General features: G+C 36.3%; 1 protein-coding gene across 3 annotated transcripts in view; it reads left to right on the top strand.

The window, feature by feature from the left end:
* Positions 1-9,331: 9,331 nt before the first annotated feature.
* Positions 9,332-20,872, top strand: part of LOC136026370 (CSC1-like protein 1) — a 74,247-nt gene continuing 62,706 nt past the window's right edge. The window contains exon 1 of one of the 3 annotated variants that reach the window (XM_065702915.1): positions 9,332-9,377. The gene's annotated coding sequence lies outside the window, so the exon portion shown is untranslated. Of the gene's footprint in view, positions 9,488-20,872 lie in introns of all 3 variants that reach the window. The other 2 variants (XM_065702913.1, XM_065702914.1) reach the window with 2 other exon arrangements.

The following is a 20,872-nucleotide window of genomic DNA, read 5'->3' as shown; positions in this document are numbered from 1 at the left end:
AGACTTTTCCCCTTGGGACTGTGGGAGGGGGGATGTTTATGTTATACACAAAGGGATAGTTATTGGGCCTTTCAACTATGATGAACAAAATGGCTATCTCAAAATTTTGATCGGACGATTTTGGGAGGAACATGGTGGGGGAGGTGGCCTATTTGCCCTCCAATTTTTTGTTACTTAAAAAGAGCAATATAAATTTTAATTTCCGTTCAAATGAGCCCTCTTCCGATATTCTAGGACCACTAGGTCGGTACGATCATCCCTGGGGAAAATAAACAAAAAAAAACAAATAAAAACTCATCTATGACCTTTCTTCTTGCAAAAAAAAAACAAAATTCCATATTTTTGCAGACAAGAGTTTGACATCTATGCAGTAGGGCTCTCTGATTCGCTGAAACTGATGGTACAATTTTCCTTAAGACCCCTTGACTTTTAGAAAGTGTTTCCTCCTTTTTTCGAAAATCAGGAAAATTTTCTCAGGCTTGTAACCTTTGACGGGAAAAACTGAACTTAATAAAATTTAATAAAACTTAATTTAATAAAATTTAATAAAACTGAACTTAATAAAATTTATATATTTGAAATCAATATGAAGAGCCGATACTTTTAATATATCTATTGGTATCAAATTCCGTTTTTTTTTAAATAGTTTTTTAGAATTTGGGTTACTATTGAGCCGGATCACTCCTTACTTACAGTTCGTTACCACGAACTGTTTGAACTGAAATTTTCTCAGATTTTACTTTTGGTTGTTAATACGTATGTAAGGTAGCTGTCCCCTCCTAAGTAGCTCGCTCTTTAGGCTAAAGTGTTTGTGAATTTGTAAAAATCTTATTATTCTAATTAAACGCTCCGTGTGTGTCAAGAGTCAGTTCAAAATAATTAGAACAAAAAGTCGAACATTACCGTAAAGAGAGAGGTACTGAGAAGGGGGCAACTTCCTCATATACGTAATCATTTCTGTTAGTCTTAAGTTTTAATGTTGTTCCTTACTTTTAGTTGGAAAGAACTTGTTTTTTTGTTTTTTTTTTTGTTTAATAACAACCACAAGCCGAAGTCATACAATACAATATCTATGGTTTATTATCTCATAAAAATCATAGTTAAGAACCTCCTTAAGATAATACTAAATGCTAAGATTGGCCGAAAAATGACACAAACAAATTATTGTTTATATCGGTCATTATTTAACAAAATTCTAACTTTAACGTAAAGAGCAAGGTACTGACGAGCGGAAGAAACTTTCTCATTTACGTAGAGTGAGGAGGTTCGGCCCCTCGTCAATACCTTGCTCTTTCTGCTAAAGTTCGAATTTTATTCCGATTCTTTAAGAATGTCCCCTGAATCCCAAAAGCCGTTAGTTTCTGATTTTTTTTTTAAATAATGCTGGGAAATACAGCGCACCCTTCATAGAAATTCTCTAATTATTAAGGATAAATTACTCCATGGAATAATCCTTCCACGTAACCCTCTCCCCCAACCCCCCACCTCCATCAGAAAAATCCCCCCTGAAAACGTCTGTATAATTCCCAATAACCAATACTATATGTAAATTATGGGGAAAGTTCATAACTTGCTGCCCTTCCCCCGGGGACTGTTGGGGATTAAGTCGTCCTCAAAAACATAGTTTTTGAAGACGACTATGTTGAACAAAATGTCTATCTCAAAATTTTGATCCGATGACTTTGGGAAAAAATGAGCATGGGGGGTCTAATTGCCCTCTTATGTTTTGGTCACTTAAAAAGAGCACTAGAACTTCTAATTTTCATTTGAATGAGCCCTCTTGTGACGTCTTAGGACCACTCGGTTGATGAGATCATCCCTGGGAAAAAAAACTAAACACGCATCCGTGATCTTTCTTCTGGCAAAAAATACAAAATTCTACATTTTTGCTGATAGGAGCTTGAAACCTCAACAGTAGAGCTCCCTGACACGCTGAATCTGATGGTGTGATTTTCATTAAAGTTATGTGACTTTTAGAAGGTTTCTCGACTTTTAGAAGGTGAAAATGATATATTTAAAATCAATATAAAAATCCGATTCTTTATTGGTATCAGATGTATCTATTGGTATCAAAATTCCGTTTTTTAGAGTTTCGGTCACTATTGAGCCAGGTCACTCATTACTCACAGTTTGGTACCACGAACTGTTTGATATAATGTTTTACGTAACAAAGAATTGTCCTTTTTCACCAACCGTCTGGGGCTACACGGAAAGCAGGTCGTCCTCGTTTGGGTTGGGAGGACGTCATAAATAAAGATTTAAAAAAACGGGAGCTTCCTAGGAGGGTGTAAAGAGGGAGGCCTTGACCAGATTAAGCCGGAGGAGGAGCGTGCGTAGCTCTGTTGGCCTCAGGTGGCTGGGTACTGCAGTGAGTTATTATTAGTAGTAGTAGTAATTAACAAAGAAAAATAACCTAACTAATGTTTTAGTCTGGCTACTGTTCCCTAATCTCAAATTTTGCTCGGAAACGCAGATGGCGCTGGTCGCTTCTTTTCCCTGAACAAAGTTAGACACCTCTTTTATCAGTTTATATTACTATTTTGATGTCATTAACAACGTCAATGCGACTCAATTGGAAGACGCTCGGTTTTTTATAAAAGCTCGCAAAGCAGTGTATTTCAGCATTGTTCAACTAGCAAATCTCAACTTTTCTGGATGTAATCTCAAAAATCAATAATAAATTCTTGCCTATTCATGTAACACCACTTTCCACATAGATTGAAAAACCACCATCGAATACCATAGACCACAGTAGATCTCTATTTTGAAAACTTCAGAATTTACTCTATAAAATGGCGACATCTCTTTTGCTTTGTAGAAGGCAATGTCTAGAGTTAATGTATTTTACTCTATTTTAAGCCTCCGTCTAATTCATATGCAATTTTCATGGTAATGTGTGAAAAGGGAGGGGGATTGAGAAGGGTCAGTTATCCTTAGCGATTCATATAAGTTGCTTTTGCCCGTATGGGATCGGACTCTGCCCTTATGGGATTCGTATGGGAGCGTTGCCGCTGTCAGCGATTTTTTTAAGCGTATATAGATTAAGTAATTCTAACCAGCGAATAGTGGAAATTCAAAGATTTTCGGAGACCTTGGGCTGCATATTTCAAAGTTAAAAGCAAAATCTGTTAATTTTAGTGCAATAATCCTATTCTGATCTACCTATAGCAACAACAACAGAGCAAAGCCATTTTATTCTCCATTAAGTAGTTTTTCAAAATATAATAATCTACTGCTTTATTTTTGTTTTGTTTTTTTTTTCTTCTTTTTTCAATCTACCAAAATATCCAGTAGACCTTTTTATGAAGCCTTGGCCTAAACCCATATATTAGTGAAAAGGGGTAGAACGTGATTGCCATAATGGCGACTGTTGTATGTAAAACCGTGCTGCATGAGGAACCAAATGCATTGATCTTTTGCATAAGATAAGCAATTATGCAGCAAGGTTACTTTAAGTTTAACTTAGTGACTTAAAGCCACGTATCTTGATTTCAAGAATCTTGAGAATGTCTGCAAAATAATTTGAAAGATCTTGCAAGTAATATCATTGCAGTGAAAGATTGACGCTCTTAAATTGCACCTCTGTCGCAGATTTTAAATTTGAAAATCATGTGAATCGTGGGAGGATCCAGGACTGGGTTAACTTTGATGAAGTAAGGGATGCTAGGGCTGTTTTTAAAAGTTTTTAAAAAAAACTTTATTAGTTTTAATTCTTACATTTTAATGTAAGTTTATATATACATATATATATATATATATATATATATATATATATATATATATATATATATATATATATATATATATATATATATATATATATATATATATATATATATATATATATATATATATATATCTCGTATTGTACTGAAGACGGCCCTTCACTGTCTGAAAAAATTTTCCCTTTTGTTTCTACTTTGTGTTTGTTCGTTATGCCAAAAGAGAGTGTGGTCTTCGTCGCTATTTTCTTCAAGCTCCACTCCAGGGTGGAATACTGCTTGCCAAAAAGCTTTCAAGGAAAGATTTGCAGCAAGAAACAATTTTAAAAGAAATAATACTGTTGCAAACAAAGTTGAAATGAATGAAAAAGAAACCATCTTTAGGAAAACTGTTCCCCAAGAAATCAAGAGTGGATTGAGAGGACCCTTATTGAGAAAAAGTTTACCAAGACGGCATCAATAAGAGATTTATGGAGAAATTTGAAAGGCTACTCTGGACAAAGGTCTTCCCCTACGTCTGAGATCATGATATACAATGGAATTACTGCTTCCACAACACTAGAAAAAACAGAATTCATTTCAAAACAGACCTACTATGCTGCCTAAACAGGACCCTCCTAAAACTGACTTTGAACTTGAAGAAGAGAATCTTGATGTGATTATTAAAAAATAAATATGTTGTCAAATATGTTTTCTCTGCTGTATGCTTCACTCTTAACTTTATTTAATAGGTCCCTCAAGGAAGGACACATCCCTTCTCTCTAGGAAAAGGGCTACTGAAGCCCCAAAAGGACCGAAAATCACCAAAATAATTTCGTCCAATCGCCTTGACTTCATGTCTTTGTAAGCTAATGGAGAAATTGATCAAAAATATAGTTTGCCAGAAATTGAGAAAGTAGTCCAACCAGAACAACTTGGCTTTCTGTCCCGACGCTGTACAATAGACTATATTGTGAGGCTTGAAAATCAAATAAAGCAATGATTCCGCCAAGGAATGGAAACTAGCTGTTTTCCTTGATGTGAAAGCAGCATTTGACAGAGTGAATGTTCCTATTCTGATGGCAAAGCTACGGTTCCTAAATGTTAACAACCATGTTTTGGAATGGATTGAACGCTTTCTGGCAGAAAGGGAAATAAAAACAACTTTAGAAAATCAGGAAGAGTTCTCAGCCCTTTATTGTTTTTAGTATATTGCCATTATATAAATCTAGAGACCATATTTCGTTGGAAGTTATGCTGTTTTTAGTATGTTACAATGATATAAATTTGGAGACCATATTAGGTTGTAAGACTTATATGCTGATGACATTGCAGTTGCAGCCTCCTCTTGGGATAGGAGATCACTCAAGTCTACAGTCCAAAAAGCCGTAGATTACTTGCAAAGTTGGACAGTTGAAAACTACTTGTCTTTCTCAACAGAGAAAGCGGTAAATGTCATATTTTCAAGAAAAAATTAACCGAGCTTTCATCCCCACTTCAAGTCATTAGCAGGTTAAAGCTTTCGAAAGGCAGAAAAGTTCTATTATCTGGGAATATTGCCGGATTCAAAAATGCTATGGACAGGCCATATTGACTATCTTGTCGGTAACCTAAAGAGTAGGGCAAACCTTCTCAGCACAATTTGCCTTTCTAAAAGAAGAGCTCCGAATTCCTGTGTATCAAAACTAATTGGTGTAACAATCACCAGCAAACCTGACTATGATAGTACTTTATATGCAGAAGAAACTAAACAAAACCTCCAGAAACTAGACTCAGCTTTTAAACAAATTCTCCGACATGCCCTGGGCTGCTTAAAAACTACCCCCCATCCCCGCCCTTTCATGTGAGATTTGCATCACGTCCCCTCAGAAGAGAAAAAATAATCTCAAAGCCTGGCACTTTCTAAAATAAAATGGGAGCAAAAAATCACTCTGTGTACAAATAACGCATTACTACATAGAACCAAGATTTCTAGTTTAGACGAAGGTTTGTCCCTACAGTTGATTAAATAAATAAAAAACAAGTTTTTTTAACTGAAACTAAGGAGCGACATTAAAACCTAAAACGAACAGAAACTACACCGTGTATAAAAGGGGCTCTTCCGTTCTCAACGCTCCGCTCTTTACGCTAAAGTTTTTTACTGTTTAATAAGATAGAATTGAGAGAAAGAGTCAAACTTTAGCGTAAAGAACGGGGCGTTGGGAAGGGAACGCCCTTTCATACACGGTGTAATTTCTGTTCCTTTTAAGTTTTAATGCCGCTCCTCACTTTCAACTAAAAAAATTGTTTTTTTTTTATTTCTGAACGTTATGAATTAATGCATGTTTTGATTTTGGCTCTCCACACATGAATAATTAGAAGAAAATTTCTATATAAATTTATTTTTTTGGCTGAATGATTTCTCATAATTTTGACCGGACGATTTTGAGAAAAAAAAGCACCGGGGGAGTAGGCCTAGTTACCCTCCAATTTTTTGGTTACTTAAAAAAGCAACTAGAACTTTTAATTTTACGGACGTTTTATTAATAAAAATATACGTAACTTACGTAACGAACTTCTAAATGTGTATGTTTTTATAACGTATATGTGAGGGTTTGCCCCCTTGTCAATACCTTGATCTTTACACTAAAGCTTAAATTTGGTCCCAATTCCTTAAGAATGACCCCTGAATCATAAAGGCCGTAGAATAAATAGTTGAAATTAATAAAATTACTTTAGCGTAAAGAGCGACGTATTAGGAGGAGGTGAACCCATCATATGCTTTTTAAGTTTTAATGCTACTCCTTACTTTCAGTTGAAGAAACATTTTCATATTTATTTTTTCATGGCTCTTTAAAAAAAATGCTAAGAAATCCTGCACCCCTTAATGGAAATTCTCTTCCCCCATGACAAATTCCTCCATAGAAAGTTCCCCCCGCATAAACCCCTCCCCTCAACCCTCCCCCAACCAAAAAATCCCCCTGAAAGTGTCTTTGCACTTCCCAATAACCATTACTATGTGTAAACACTGGTCAAAGTTTGTAACTTGCAGCCCCTCCCACGGGGACTGTGGGAGATTAAGTTGTCCCCAAAGACATAGTTTTTATGTTTCTGGGTATATTGAATCAAATTGCTATCTCAGAATTTGGATCCGGTGAATTTGGGAAAAAAATGAGCGTGGAAGATGCCTTCCAATTTTTTCGATCACTCAAAAAGGGTGCTGGGACTTTTAATTTCCGTTAGAATGAGCCCTCTCGCAACATTCTAGGACCAATGGGTCGATCCGATCACCCCTGGGGGGAAAAACAAAAACAAATAAACACGCATCCGTGATCTGTCTTGTGGCAAAAAAATCCAAATTCCACATTTTTGTAGATAGGAGCTTGAAACTCCTACTGTGGGATTGTCTGATAAGCTGAATCTCATGGTATGATTTTTGCTAGCGGACTCTGACTTATAAGGGGTGTTTCCCCCTATTTTCTATAATAAGGCAAATTTTTTCATGCTCGTAACTTTTGATGGATAAGACTAAACTTGATGACACTTATACATTTAAAACCAGCATTAAAATACGATTCTATTGATATAACTATTGGTATCAAAATTCCATTTCTTAGAGTTTCGGTTACTATTGAGCCGGGTCACTCCTTACTACAGTTCGTTACCACGAACTGTTAGATACGTTTTCTTCTCTGATGAATGATGCCTGCTTCCCATGTCAGGTCCCCGTCCCAAACATAGATGGCCTCTCCTTAAGTTTTAATGGAAATAGAAATGTAATTAATTTAGTTTATATGCCGGGAACAAGCATGCAGAGTCAATACGTTTAAGATTAGAGTGGTATAGGCTGACAATACATTGGACTTACTTTACCCGCATATATACTTACGGATCAAAAACGGACACTGGCACGGGTTGTTCCTTTATTGTCCCTTCAACTGGTGCTTCCTGTGGGTTAAGCTACCTGACAACCTTATCATTTTTTTTTGTTTTTTGCAGAAATGATAGCTATTCACCAAGCTCCTATGTATATTAAGTCAAACGGTAGTTTTCTTAATTATTTCAACTCTTTTTCCTTAATAAATTGTATAGCTGTGAACTAAAATTACGCCAAAGAAATTGCTATACAGATTGAAATAGTAGTAGATGATTTGCTAACACATGGTTTTGATGTACAATTGACCTAGGTTCTAACCCATGCATGTATTCCTGAAAACAAGGCACCTGATAAAAAGGAAAAATTGGCTAGTAGTAATGGTGAAATTTTAAATTTATCCATAAGTTAATATATTCAGGGTTATGGGGCCCACTCAGCAGAAGATGAAAAAGCTGATTTTCATATAGGTCTTCAAACACCATTTTGAATCTACATGGTTTTCAGCCTTCACCATTGGACCTGATTCGCAGTGAGAGGAAAATTGCAACAACAATATTTCGAATCAGACCTGGTCAAGCAAAAGTTAATGGCATTCTTTTAAAGTGGAATTTGGTTGACCCCCCTAATTGTAGGGTAGGTAATGTATATGAAGACGTCCGCCGTGTTATAATATTCCAAAAAAAAAAATACAATATCCAGCGTGAAATATTAAGAAGGAAAATTTGTAAAGCTATTTGGTGCCTTTGCTTTTCGCTAAGTAGTTGGCCATTCTTAAGCTCTACCATAGGCCCGTAAGATGCTGCGTCTGCAGTGGGATCTTTTATAAGAAGTATAAGTTTAAATGATAGGCTGTAACAGTGTTAAACATGTCTTTAAAAATGAAATAATTTATTAATGTTTGTAATGCATTGTATAATCATATAATATGTATAATATGCATTGTAATGTGTATCATATGTAAAACTAGCATAAGTTGAAATGTTTATCTCTTTACTAAAATTCTTTTAGAATAGTTGTGGCGGTCTGACGTAAGTGGCCAAACTATTGGAGAAAGTAGTTTGGTAAATTTATAGCAAACAGTATAACTGGCTTTCGTATAAAGTGAATCTACCAGTCGATGCCTTTTTTATGCTCTTTACAAATATAATAATCGCTTCTAACGGAAATTCAGATTTAAGTAGTTTTTTAGTTCTTAAAAATGATGAATTTTTTAAAAATTATGACAGTTCATATAACTGACTTACCAATAAATTGAACATGCCTCTTGATGCCTTTTTTATATTCTTTGAGAATATAATAATCGATCCAATCGCAAATTCAAATTTAAGCACATTTTGAGCTCTTCGAAATGACGAATTTTCAATTAGAGTATGACTTATTACTCATTTTCCGCAAAATAATACTACGTTTTCTCAGCGCTCACTTTTCCATTGAAAAAATAATGCTACATTTTCTCAGTGCTAAAATTATTTATAACAAGGTTAGTTTAGGTTAAAAAGTGCTTAAATTTAAATTTCCGGTAGAAGCGATTATTATATTTGTAAAGAGCATAAAAAAAGGCATCGAGTGGTATGTTCACTTTATACAAAAGCCAGTTATACTGTTTGCTATAAATTTACCAGTAGTTTGCCACCAGGGTTACCGAACTTACCCCTTACAATAGCTGCTTAGCCAAGTGACCCAAATTTATTCAGTTCTCTATTCTGAGATAACTACCCGCTGTTTGTGGAAAGATTGATACGGACGTGACGGGATTGAATCTTGCTTCAATAACATTGAAACTAACAACAACAACAGCAACATGTTCTGTTTATTTTTGGGTATATAAAAATCCCTATAGAATTCTGTTCTAACGTCTGTCTAACATCTTGCTTTGCCATTTTGTGGATCAATTCATAGGTAATAGTATAGGAGAGTGGTTCTTCTGAAGGTAAAGTAAAATAGTCTAGGGTGTTTTTTGCTGTTGAATGACGTTTGGAAGAGAACTCTGAAAAACCAAGATTAGAATATTATAAGCTACAGTCATGACAGGGGTCAAGTAGGCTATGAAGCATCGGTGCTATGAAAGATCAAGGTGGATTCATTTGATTTTCTCCAAAAGAATTGTATATATTTTTTTTAGCCTACTACCTGCCTGACTGATCATAGCCTATGGGAAAATTGTAGTTTAGGGGGTTTTGCCATAGATAACTTCAAAGACCACACTGACTTTCCATAACGAAAGTAAAACAGTTCGAAATAGGGATAAAACCTTTTAATTGACAGTGAACAGATATAAAATTATTTAACTGGATATTTTGAACTCATATACAGTGTTCATCATCAGCAGTAAAACTAAAAGACATGAATAAAAATAAACAAAATTTATACCTAATAAACTAATTACATATAGTTTATTGCTCTTATTTTTTTCAATGCAACAGTGAAAGCAAATCTCTTTGACCTTTTTGGTTCCAGTTCATTAGATTTATCTGACATATTACATAAAGAAGTCATAGCTCTTAGGTGAGGTAATATTTACTTTATCTGACCTTAGTAAATTATCATAAATTGAATTCAATCCAAATTCACCTATATCTCTGTTTATGGAATTGTTCTTGAATAACATTTTTTAATTTCAATTGTTTCCCCAAAAATTTGCTTTAAACCTTGGCCCCTAGAAATCAAAGAAACATTTTAAAATAAAATGATTTAGAAAATTATAGGTATGTTCTGAAAGGGCCAATGTGAAATCTTCAGGTTTGGTATTTTGCTTTAAAGATGATGAAATAGAATTATGATGTTGTAGCAATCTCATGTTTAAATTCTGGTTAGTACATCCCACATAAGAGCTTCCACAAGTACATGGGTTTTTATAAACCCCACTTTGTTGCTTTATGGAAGTTCAATCCTTTCCAGAATTTAAAAAACTAGCCAAAGTATTACAACCTCTTAAAGCTACCTTTAAGCCATTATTTTGTAAAATTCTTTTAAGTTTTTCACTCAACCCTGGAACATATGGTAGAGAACAAAAATATGTTTCTTTTCTGTTGTTTCCAGAATATTGTCAGATAATTCTAGAATTTTTTTTCCTTCTTTTCAAAAAAGTCTGGTCAATTAACCAACCAGGATAATGGTTACTTGTTAAAATCTCTTTTAACAGCAATAATTCCTCCTCAATGAATTTTGGAGATAAATTTGAATAAAATTTACAATAGAATTAGACAAGGATAATAAACCTCCTTTTCTGGATGTTCTTCTTTTAAAAAATGAAAATAGTCTGGATTTTAAGATTTACAGCAAACCTACTGACAATAACAGATTTTTGTCCTTTTTTTCTGGTCATGCTTGCCAAGTAAAAATTGGTTTAATGATATCCTTAACTGACCACATTTTTAGAATTTGCTCTCCAAAATTCATTGAGGAGGAATTATTGTTGTTAAAAGAGATTTTAGTAAGTAACCATTATCAGGGCTGGTTAATTGACCAGACCTTTTCAAAAAGAAGGAAAAAATTTCTAGAATTTTCTGACAATATTCTGGACACAACAGAAAAGAAAAATATTTTTTGTTCTCTACCATATGTTCCAGGGTTGAGTGAAAAACTTAAAAGAATTTTACAAAATAATGGCTTTAAGGTAGCTTTAAGAGGTAGTAATACTTTGGCTAGTTTTTTAAATTCTGGAAAGGATCAAACTTCTGTAGAACAACAAAGTGGGGTAAGACATGAGGCAAGGCAGACCTATTTTCATTGTTTGACTTGAGCACCACCTTTTTTATCACTTGTAGCAGCCACAATGGCCATCTAGTGACAAATTTGTTCCCTACCATATGTTCCAGGGTTGAGTGAAAAACTTAAAAGAATTTTACAAAATAATGGCTTTAAGGTAGCTTTAAGAGGTAGTAATTCTTTGGCTAGTTTTTTTTTAATTCTAGAAAGGATCAAACTTCTGTAGAGCAACAAAGTGGGGTTTATAAAATCCCATGTACTTGTGGAAGCTCTTATGTTGGATATACTAACAAGAATTTAAAAATGAGATTGCTACAACATCATAATTCTATTTCATTGTCTTTAAAGCAAAATACCAAACCTGAAGATTTCATGTTGGCCCTTTTGGAACATATCTATAATTTTCCAAATCATTTTATTTTGTTTGAAAATGTTTCTTTGATTTTTAGGGACCAAGGTTTAAAGCAAATTTTCAGGGAAACAATTGAAAATTAAAAAAAAATTACTCAAGAATAATTCCATAAACAGAGATACAGGTGAATTTGGATTGAATTCAATTTATGATAATTTACTAAGGTCAGATAAAGTAAATATCATCTCACCTAAGAGCTATGACCTCTGTCCACATAATATGTCAGATAAATCTAATGAACCAGAACCAAATAGGTCAAAGAGATTTGCTTCTGCTATTGCATTGAAAAAAATAAGAGCAATAAACTATATGTAATTAGTTTATTGGGTGTAAGTTTTGTTTATTTTTATTCATGTCTTTTAGTTTTACTGCTGATGATTTTTTGAGGGAAAACCTGACCTTCAAAGTCCCAAATACAAAATCAATACAAGAACAAGCAAATTAAACTGAAAACATATGATTTTATAGGCCAAACCATGAAGATAGACTTGAGGACATTGTAAAAAAAAGTATGCCTCTGAAAAATAAAAACGAGCAATTGTTGACTTCCTCTGGAAAGAGGCCACCAATTGCTTATGGAAAGTGGTGGCCTCAAACAATTCTGTGAAAATCACCTTGGGAAATTCCCTACTAGATAATGCTATGGAAATGCGATAAGGCAAAAAAAAAAAAACAGATGAAAAAGAGTGGGCTGAAAAGCACATACAAAAGAAAAATTCATACCTCATAAGCAATTTCACCAGTCTCTCAAAAAAATTGAAGAAGTGAATGGGTTAGCTTGCAAGCTGAAGTCTTATGGATTTGTTTACTTGTTTTTAGTCTAAAGTTGCTTTCCTTTTTTGTTTTAAATAAACATAACTGAAAATTTGAACACACAGAAAAAAATATAATAATAATAACAATAAAAATGGAGAAACAAAGACGCCTGACCTGTCTCATGGAAAAAGAGTTCCTTTCAAGGCTTGTGAATATGACTTTAAAGGTGACTTCGTCAACATTTCTGATTCATAAGCAAAGGAATATTTTAGTGGTGAATGGTAATTACAATCTCTTCCACTAGTCCCTATTCGTCCCTTCTTTCAACTCTAAAAGTCCCTTGACAGGTAGTCAAGTCCCTTTTTTAATGAGTAAGAGTCATTTCAAGCTCTTCATTATCTGATTACATAAGAACTAAGGGTAAATATTTAGTGGGAGATAATAGGCCTCTGAGCCCTGAGCCTTGACCCCAAGGTTTTTATTGGTCTATCCCACAACAAGAACAAAAATTGGTTTTTATTAGTTTATCTTAAATTACCTTAAATCGCACTGTCCGGCGAATAAGGTTGGGTGAACATCCTGTAGATTCGCCGGTTGAGTGATGGAGGTGGAAGTGCGTTGTCTAGTTCCGTTGAGTAGATCCACTGGCCTCCCAGTGTAGTTTCCACTCCATCGCTGCCCAGTCTCGGTCAATTGCTTTTTTGAAGTTGTCAACAGTTTTGGACTGAACTGTTTCTTCACTAAGGGAATTCCACAGTGGAACAGCACGAGTTGAGAAGAAGTTGGAACGTTCTCTCCGTGAGCTTCTTTGTTGCTGGAGCTTCTTGGTGTGGCCCCGGGTGTGGCTAGAGAGCGACTTATTAAAAAGCCCTGGTGTGACACCATTCTCCAGCAGCTTGTGGGTCAGGATTGCATCTCCGCGTTTCCTCCTGTACGTCAGGGTTGGGAGCTTGAGTTTCTTGAGGCGTTCAGGGTACGAGAGGTTCTTACATTTGGTTGGTAGTTTTGTAGCCCTCCGCTGAACGCTCTCAAGGATCATCTTGTCCACGACATAGTGGGGAACGGCAAGAGAGACTCCGTACTCAAGTTGCGGTCTGACCAGTCCTGTATATAGCTTCCTGATTGTCCTGGGAGATCTACTGGTGATATTACGTCTGATGAGACCAAGGGACCTGTTGCCTTTTGCAGCTAGGTATTTGCTGTGACTATGGAATTTCATTTTGTCATCAACAATGACCCCAAGGTCTCTTTCTTCGGTGACAGTTTCCAAAGTTATGAGCTTCCCAGTACGATCTGTCATTGTATATGTCATTCCTGGGTTCTTAGGGCCAAGATGTAGGACTTTGCACTTTTCAGCATTAAACTCGAGGGACCAGGAAGAGGACCAGTTGTTGAGGGTGTGCAGATCTGCCTGCAGAGCTGCGCACTGTTGGTTGTTTGCGACTGGGCCAAACAATTTCGAGTCGTCTGCAAACAGTTTAAGGTCATTTTGCACTGACTGGGCTGAGTCATTGATGAACATGTTGAAGAGGGTAGGTCCCAGTTTAGTTCCTTGCGGAACTCCGCTGAGCACTGGAGTTGGGTTTGACATGATTTGATTCCCCTCCTCATCATACATCATCACCCTCTGTATTCTATCCTTGAGAAACTGGATAATCCATTCTCTTACATCTTGGTGGAGTTGATAGAACTCTAGTTTCCTTTCCAGGTACGAGTGTACTACCTTCTCGAAAGCTTTGGCTTGGTCCAGCAAGAGTACGTCAACTGGAAGGCCTTCCTCAATCATCTTGGTGATTATGTCATATGATTGAATTAGGTTTGTCTCCACAGAGCGACCCTTCCTGAAACCATGTTGTCCATCGTATAACAGGCTGTTAGTTTCCAGATGTGCAACGATTGCATCATTTAAGACGCCTTCCATGACTTTTGATGGGACAGAAGTCAGGCTGATGGGTCTGTAATTCTGTGGTTTATCTTTCTGTCCTTTTTTGAAAACTGGCATGACATTTGCTGTTTTCCAGTCAGAGGGAATAGTTTTGGAAGCTATTGACATCTGGAATATTCTTGTCAGGGGTTCCGCTATTTCAGCTGCGGTCTCCTTCAGCAACCTAGGATGGATGCCATCGGGTCCCTTTGCCTTGGATGGGTCCAAAGTTTTTAGGCGCTTGTAAGTATCACAAGCTGTGAACTGGATCGATGGCATAGGGTGTTTGATGTGGGTGGTTGGCATATCTGGTGGGGGGCATCCAGGGTCTTTAGAGAAATTTGACGAGAAGCATTGATTGAGGGTATCTGCCATTACCAATGGGTCGGTTATTTTGGTTCCATCGCTGGAGGTAAAATGATGGATCGACCTGCGGCTTGGGTTGTTTGAAGTGACATATCTCCAAAACTTTTTTGGATTGGTTTTTGCCTCTAGTGCTATCGACTCCTCATATCTTATGGTTGCTTTTCTGGTCGCATTTCTCAGTTTGTTCCTGGCCTTTTTGTACTGCTCTAGATGGGCTGCACTCTCACAATTTTTATACTTTTTCCAAGCTTTCTTTTTCTTATTAATGACTTTTTTTAGCTGTGGTGACATATACGGAAGGGTTCTGGGACGTTCTGAGAAGTAAGTTTTCGTATGCTTCAACTCAAGACTCAGTAGTATGTCCTTGAAAAGCTCCCAGGATGCTTCAGTGTCTTGTTGCAAGGAGTTTTCCCATTCAATCTCTTGTAGGTCCTGGCGTATTTTCTTGTAATCAACAAACGTTCGTTTGATTTTGTTGGTTGGTATCTGATTCAAGATTATTGCACTCAGGATACAAAGATGGTCGCTTGCTCCAAGGGGGGGTAAGTTTGCTGTTGACATAATTTTTTCGGGGTTGTTTGACAGAACGAGATCAAGGAGAGATGGAGTTTGATGATCTCTATGTCTGGTAGGGAACTCAACTGTCTGGACCAGCAGGTTATCAGCAAAGGCTTCAAGAGTTGGATTGGTATAGTTGTTTTGAAGAGTAAAGCCTAAACCATCGACCCACCTGGTGTCCGGCATGTTAAAGTCTCCTGTGATGATGACATTTTTGGGGTTACATATTGTCATTTCATTTATAATATTTGCCACATACTGAAATGATTCTTCGGAGCTGGGGGGGGAAGGGCTACGGTAAATCACACCAATTCTAAACTTTTCAGACCCTACTGTCAATTCAACCAGGATAGACTCTACCCAAAAATAATTGGCACTAGTGAAAAGGTCAAAGTTATTTACCTTCAAGGCTGACTTGATGTATATGGCAACTCCTCTCCTCACATTGGGTCTGTCCAGATTCGAAATGACTGTGTATCCTGGTATCTGAATATGGCTATCCTCCAGTCTATTTTGAGAGTTTTTTGGGCAAATTTCACTTAAGCACACAACGTCTATATCTTCGTGAGCCAGCAACACTTTTAGCTCATTCAGCTTGTTTGGCAAGGAGTCAATGTTTGTTGACAACACTTTCATCACTTGTTTCTGTCTGCTTCTTCTTCTTCCTGAGCCCGCTGGAACTAGCACGTCATCGTTGGATGACGGACTTTCGTCTGCTTCGCTAGATGCTGCGTCAGTTGAATAAGAATCTGGCGAGTTGTATTCCGATTCAACAGAAAGAACGCAGCTAGTGTCAGATTTGGCAGTTTCAAAACTGCATTCCGATGAATGTTCTTGAGCTGATATGGAACTACTATATAATACACTGTTAAATGACACTAAACTACTATTTACATGTCTTTCGTCTGGCTGTGCATCTAGTGCTCCATCGCTCCCAATGCTGGGGGTGGAGCTCGCTGACCGTTTTTTGAGACGACTTTGCCGTTCCGTACTCCGAGGTCAGTCTCACCGTTTGCAATCCGTCTTTTAAGTTCCTCTGTAGCGCTCTTACGTTTAGCTCTGTCCTCTCGGGACTCATCGCTGTGGAACTGTATGTCTGCTTTCAGCTCGACGGATTTTTTCAAGATCTTTACCTTGGTGGCAATGTCTGTAACACTAAAAAGAATCGGGGGAGGGCGGTGTGGGACTTGCTGGGTGGGTGGTTTGTTTGCACCGAGTCTTTTCAGGTTCAGAATTTTGACGCCGGGGAGACTATAATCTGAGGCTAGGTGCTGGATCACAAAGTTTGTATCATCGTCTGTAGGTGAGACACCGTAAGCGATGAGGTTCAGTTTCCTGCGTTGTCTGTCCCTATCCTGCCTCATCACTTTTAGGACTTGGTCCTCTAGGTCAGTACCAACTTTTCCCTCCGCGACTAGTTTAGAGATTCTGCTATCGACATCAGCAACAGAACACTTAGATGCCATGTCTCTTTCAATGTTGGAGATCCGATCACTGAGTGGGTTTACTGCCTCGCTTATTTCTTTTGTGATACTGTCCTTAAATAAGTCGAACGAATCATCAAACTTTTTTGCGATTCGATCTTCAAACTCGGAAAGGAGGGTTTTTACTTGGTTACCAATGTTACTTTGATTGGACGACTGCGGTGCCCTGAGTTTGCACACTGGGCATACCCACTGGCAACCAATTCGCCTTGTCATCTTTGTGAAAAGATTGTACTCAGCTAGGGGCATCTCCAAACACTTTATACATAGCCAATTTTCACAAGAATCACATTCAAGGGCAGATGAGTTAGGGTCTAATGCTACCGCGCACGCTGAGCATTTGTCTTGGCCTTTAATCGGACTGTCTTTCTTCCGCTTAGATGACTGCGATGCCATCTGTGGTTCTTTCTCGAAAAGTCTGTAATTAATTCGTACTCGTACGCAGATGAGAGTGTCAAGTTTGTGGGCACGGATTCAGAACTTGGGGGACCTGTGGGAAGCGCGGATACTCAAATCACCTATCCCCAGCAGTTTAAGGATGGATATCCCGCCGGTACCAATACGGCTCTTCGTGTTTGTTATCGCTCTCTTCTGCACAGGTTTCCCCAAATGCAGAAAATAAACGATTCAACTTACGTAATCTGTGGCTTTATCAAAAAAAATAAATACTTCGCAAATGTATTGTGGCAACACTGTATAGGTAAATAAGGAAGAACGGGAAGATGCGCAATTCCCTGGAGAATTGAAAACAAAATGAATTGCCCAAAAGTCAAAATATATCAGTCACAGCACTGAGGTAAGTCCCTTAAATCAACACCTAGGGTAACACAAGACCAAGGAAAATACAAAAAACAAAGAAAAACAGTTTTATCTCACAGTTTAATACATATATATCCAGGGTTCAAATTTATTCAGCCACATGGATTTGTTATTGTTATTGTTATCCTATAAAAACAGAAAATATGTGCCACTTATGAAAGAAAAATAGGACATTAAATAAATAAAATAGTAAACTAAGCCTACATATATAATTTCTTAAAATATATTGTTTAACTATACCCCATCCCCCCCTTAATAGAAAAATATACAGTTCAAATTATATATACTCCTTATATTTTCTGTAATATGACTTTTCTTTTTGCCACTTGTTTCCCTTTTTCTGTAAATTAATAAGAAGAAATGAGTTGCACTATTGAAAATACAAAGAGTATAGATAGTTTTGGCTATATATCTGTCTGTTAGGGGGGGGGGGGGATAAAGTCACAATTTTCATTGAATATTCACCTAACATTTTAGTTTATTACGCCGTTTCTAAATGTCATGGTAATTGTTTTTACAATGCACTGGCCCCCCTGATATCCCAGGTATAGCTTTGGGAATGTATAAAAAAAAACTGATAGCAGACAGTAAAATTCTACTTTGTAATATGTAGCATGTTTCTATTTATCCATCAAATTATCATCTTTCCTTCCATTACTATCCACATTTAAAAATTATTTTTAAATCAGAAGATAACGCTTTAAGCTAAGATCAGAATATACAATGCATGACACTGTCCAAGTGTGCTCAGACTTTAAGTCCAAATTATGTTGAACTACATGTGCACTTTAAAAGGCTGAGGAGATATGTTAAATATTTTCCAGAGGAAATGTCTAAGGATAGCTCTGGGTAATCACTGAACTATCTATGTATTAAACAATAAGCTGTGCAAAAAAATGAGGTTCAGTCCCACATTTTAAGGCTGTAATAAGATAGAGGTTAAGATGGCTAGGTCACATTTTGCAGATTAAGGATGACTAATTGGCAAAGGTTTTTGTTTTTGGCCTTTCATTTGGGGTTTAAAAAACATATTGCCCCCAAATCCAGTAGGAAAAGGCCATAAGGAAAGGTTTCAAGGACATTAGAATTTCACGTAACGGGATAGAAATTGAATTTTTGAATGGATTAGGGTGCAGACGACTGTGTCCAGCTGTATGGGCTTTGGGTATCTTGGCGCTGCAGTGATTTATTAGTACTGGTAGTAGTTAACTGCTATAAAATTATAGGTGCCAAGTTTCTATAATTCTTGGAGTGAAACATAACCCATGATTTTATGTTTCATTCTCATTATGTTGTACCTCTAAATTAAAATAGTCCTTTTTTTGTCAAATTTGAATTTACTTGATTTCATGAATAAATAAATACTTGGATTAATGATGATTGTCGCTTCTGTATTTGTTTGAATTTTGGATAGTAGGAATTTTTTTTTCTGAATTTGCTACTTTCATGGTAGGATGTCACCAAGCTCAAGACCATACAGGTTAAAAAAAAATGTATATTTCAGCAAAGGGATCCAAGTTGTGGAGAAAGTGTAGCAGTCCAGAAAATCCTGTGTTCTATAAACCACTACCTATTTAAAAAAAATAAACATTTTAGTATTTCAAGTTGTAGATAATAATGTCAGATCTCAAGTAATTTTGTTTATCAGCATATGGTCTATATCCTTCTAAAACTAAAATTCTTAGAATTTTGTTGAATTCACAGGGGAAAAAAAACATATCATCATATTCATGGTTTTAACTGCTATATTTTATGCATCTTTTAATCATACTATCTTTGGAAAATCTGAGCAGTAAAATACTCAAATCATCTTCACACATCCACAGTTTTATATGAGAAAGAATAATTTGCCTTATTTGTCTTATTCTATTTTCAAATATGAGATTTTTTTTTTGCTTTATCTATGTTAATCAAGTTTCTCTGAAGCTAACCTTTGTGACAGTCCAATGCCAATTTATTATATATTGGAAAACACGCTTAACTTACAATGGGAGCACTTTTCCCAAAATTTTCTGACAAAACTAACTTATCACACCATGCATTCCTAGTATTTAACCTTATATGGCGGTAGCTATTTGAAATTTTGAATCCTGCTCCACCCCGAACCCTCCTGAATCCCCTCAGGTGTCTTGCATGTGCCCTTGGAAAGTTATTCTATTATTAATACCTCTGATAGTAGTGGAAGTACAAAATGAATTCTGTATGGCCAAAGCTGGGTTACCAAGATGTTTGTTTGTCACACTTTGGCTGGACTATCCTCTATGTTTTGATATTATTAATTACTAAAAAAAAAACTTTCCAAAAAGAAGTTTTTCAAAAAAAAAGTAAAGGCCATTTTAAACCTAAGATCAGAAGGAATAAAACTAACAAATAATCCAACTCAAAATGACCAGAAATTGCTATTGAAGAATAAATGAAACCCATAACGAACATAAATTCAATAAATAATCATAGAAAAAACATACAACTGGTAGTAATATAAATGGATAAATAAATCTCAATACGAGTGAAAATTATAGTTAATATGCAAATTAAAACTAAGAAAAATAGTTTGTTATTGAAGTATAAATGCAACCAAAACAAACAGAAATTAAATAACCAATCAAAGCAAACAAACATACAGTAGGTACTAATATCACTTTTCGCTATGATAAAAGGTAGTGGAATTTCCGATTTCCAATTGAATTAGCCTCCTCTGAAGATTTTACAATCATTCCTTCCATAAAAACCACGTATGCCCCCAGGGCGTAATTTACAACACTTGCCCCCAGGTCCTGGGGGTTTGTATCGACCCTGGAGTTTTGTTATCTGATCTTTGAACTATTTAAAAAAATGTATCTCATGACTTTTATCAGATATGTTTGGGTTAAAGGGCGTGTGGGGGCTAGTCGCCCTCCAGTCACTTTTCACCTTTAAAAAGGGCACTAGAACCTGCAGTTTCCAGTCAAATGAGCCCCTGCCCAATTTTTCACGACAAAGGTCAATATGAAGTGCCTCTTGGAAAAAAGTAATAATAATAATAAATTGGAGCCTTATGGGCTTTACTATAGGCAACGCTATGGTGTTGCCTCTAATAAAATGTACAGAGACAGCAGGTAAATTTCTCTTATGATGGCCGTGCTTTTGACATGTTCTAATGAACATAATGTGGAATTTGCTGCTGTCTCTCATGACGCTTTTTCTGTTTTGTTTCAATCATACCCATATACAACAGTTTATAGAAATTTTAGAGGTGGGCACAATGTGTTTGTCAAAATCTATGAGGGGATAAATTTGTCATTTTTTCAG

This window comes from Artemia franciscana, chromosome 4, assembly GCF_032884065.1.
Source record: "Artemia franciscana chromosome 4, ASM3288406v1, whole genome shotgun sequence".
Classification (NCBI taxonomy): domain Eukaryota; kingdom Metazoa; phylum Arthropoda; class Branchiopoda; order Anostraca; family Artemiidae; genus Artemia; species Artemia franciscana.
Note: the sequence above shows the minus strand (reverse complement) of the source record. Positions and strands in the feature narration are given on the sequence as shown.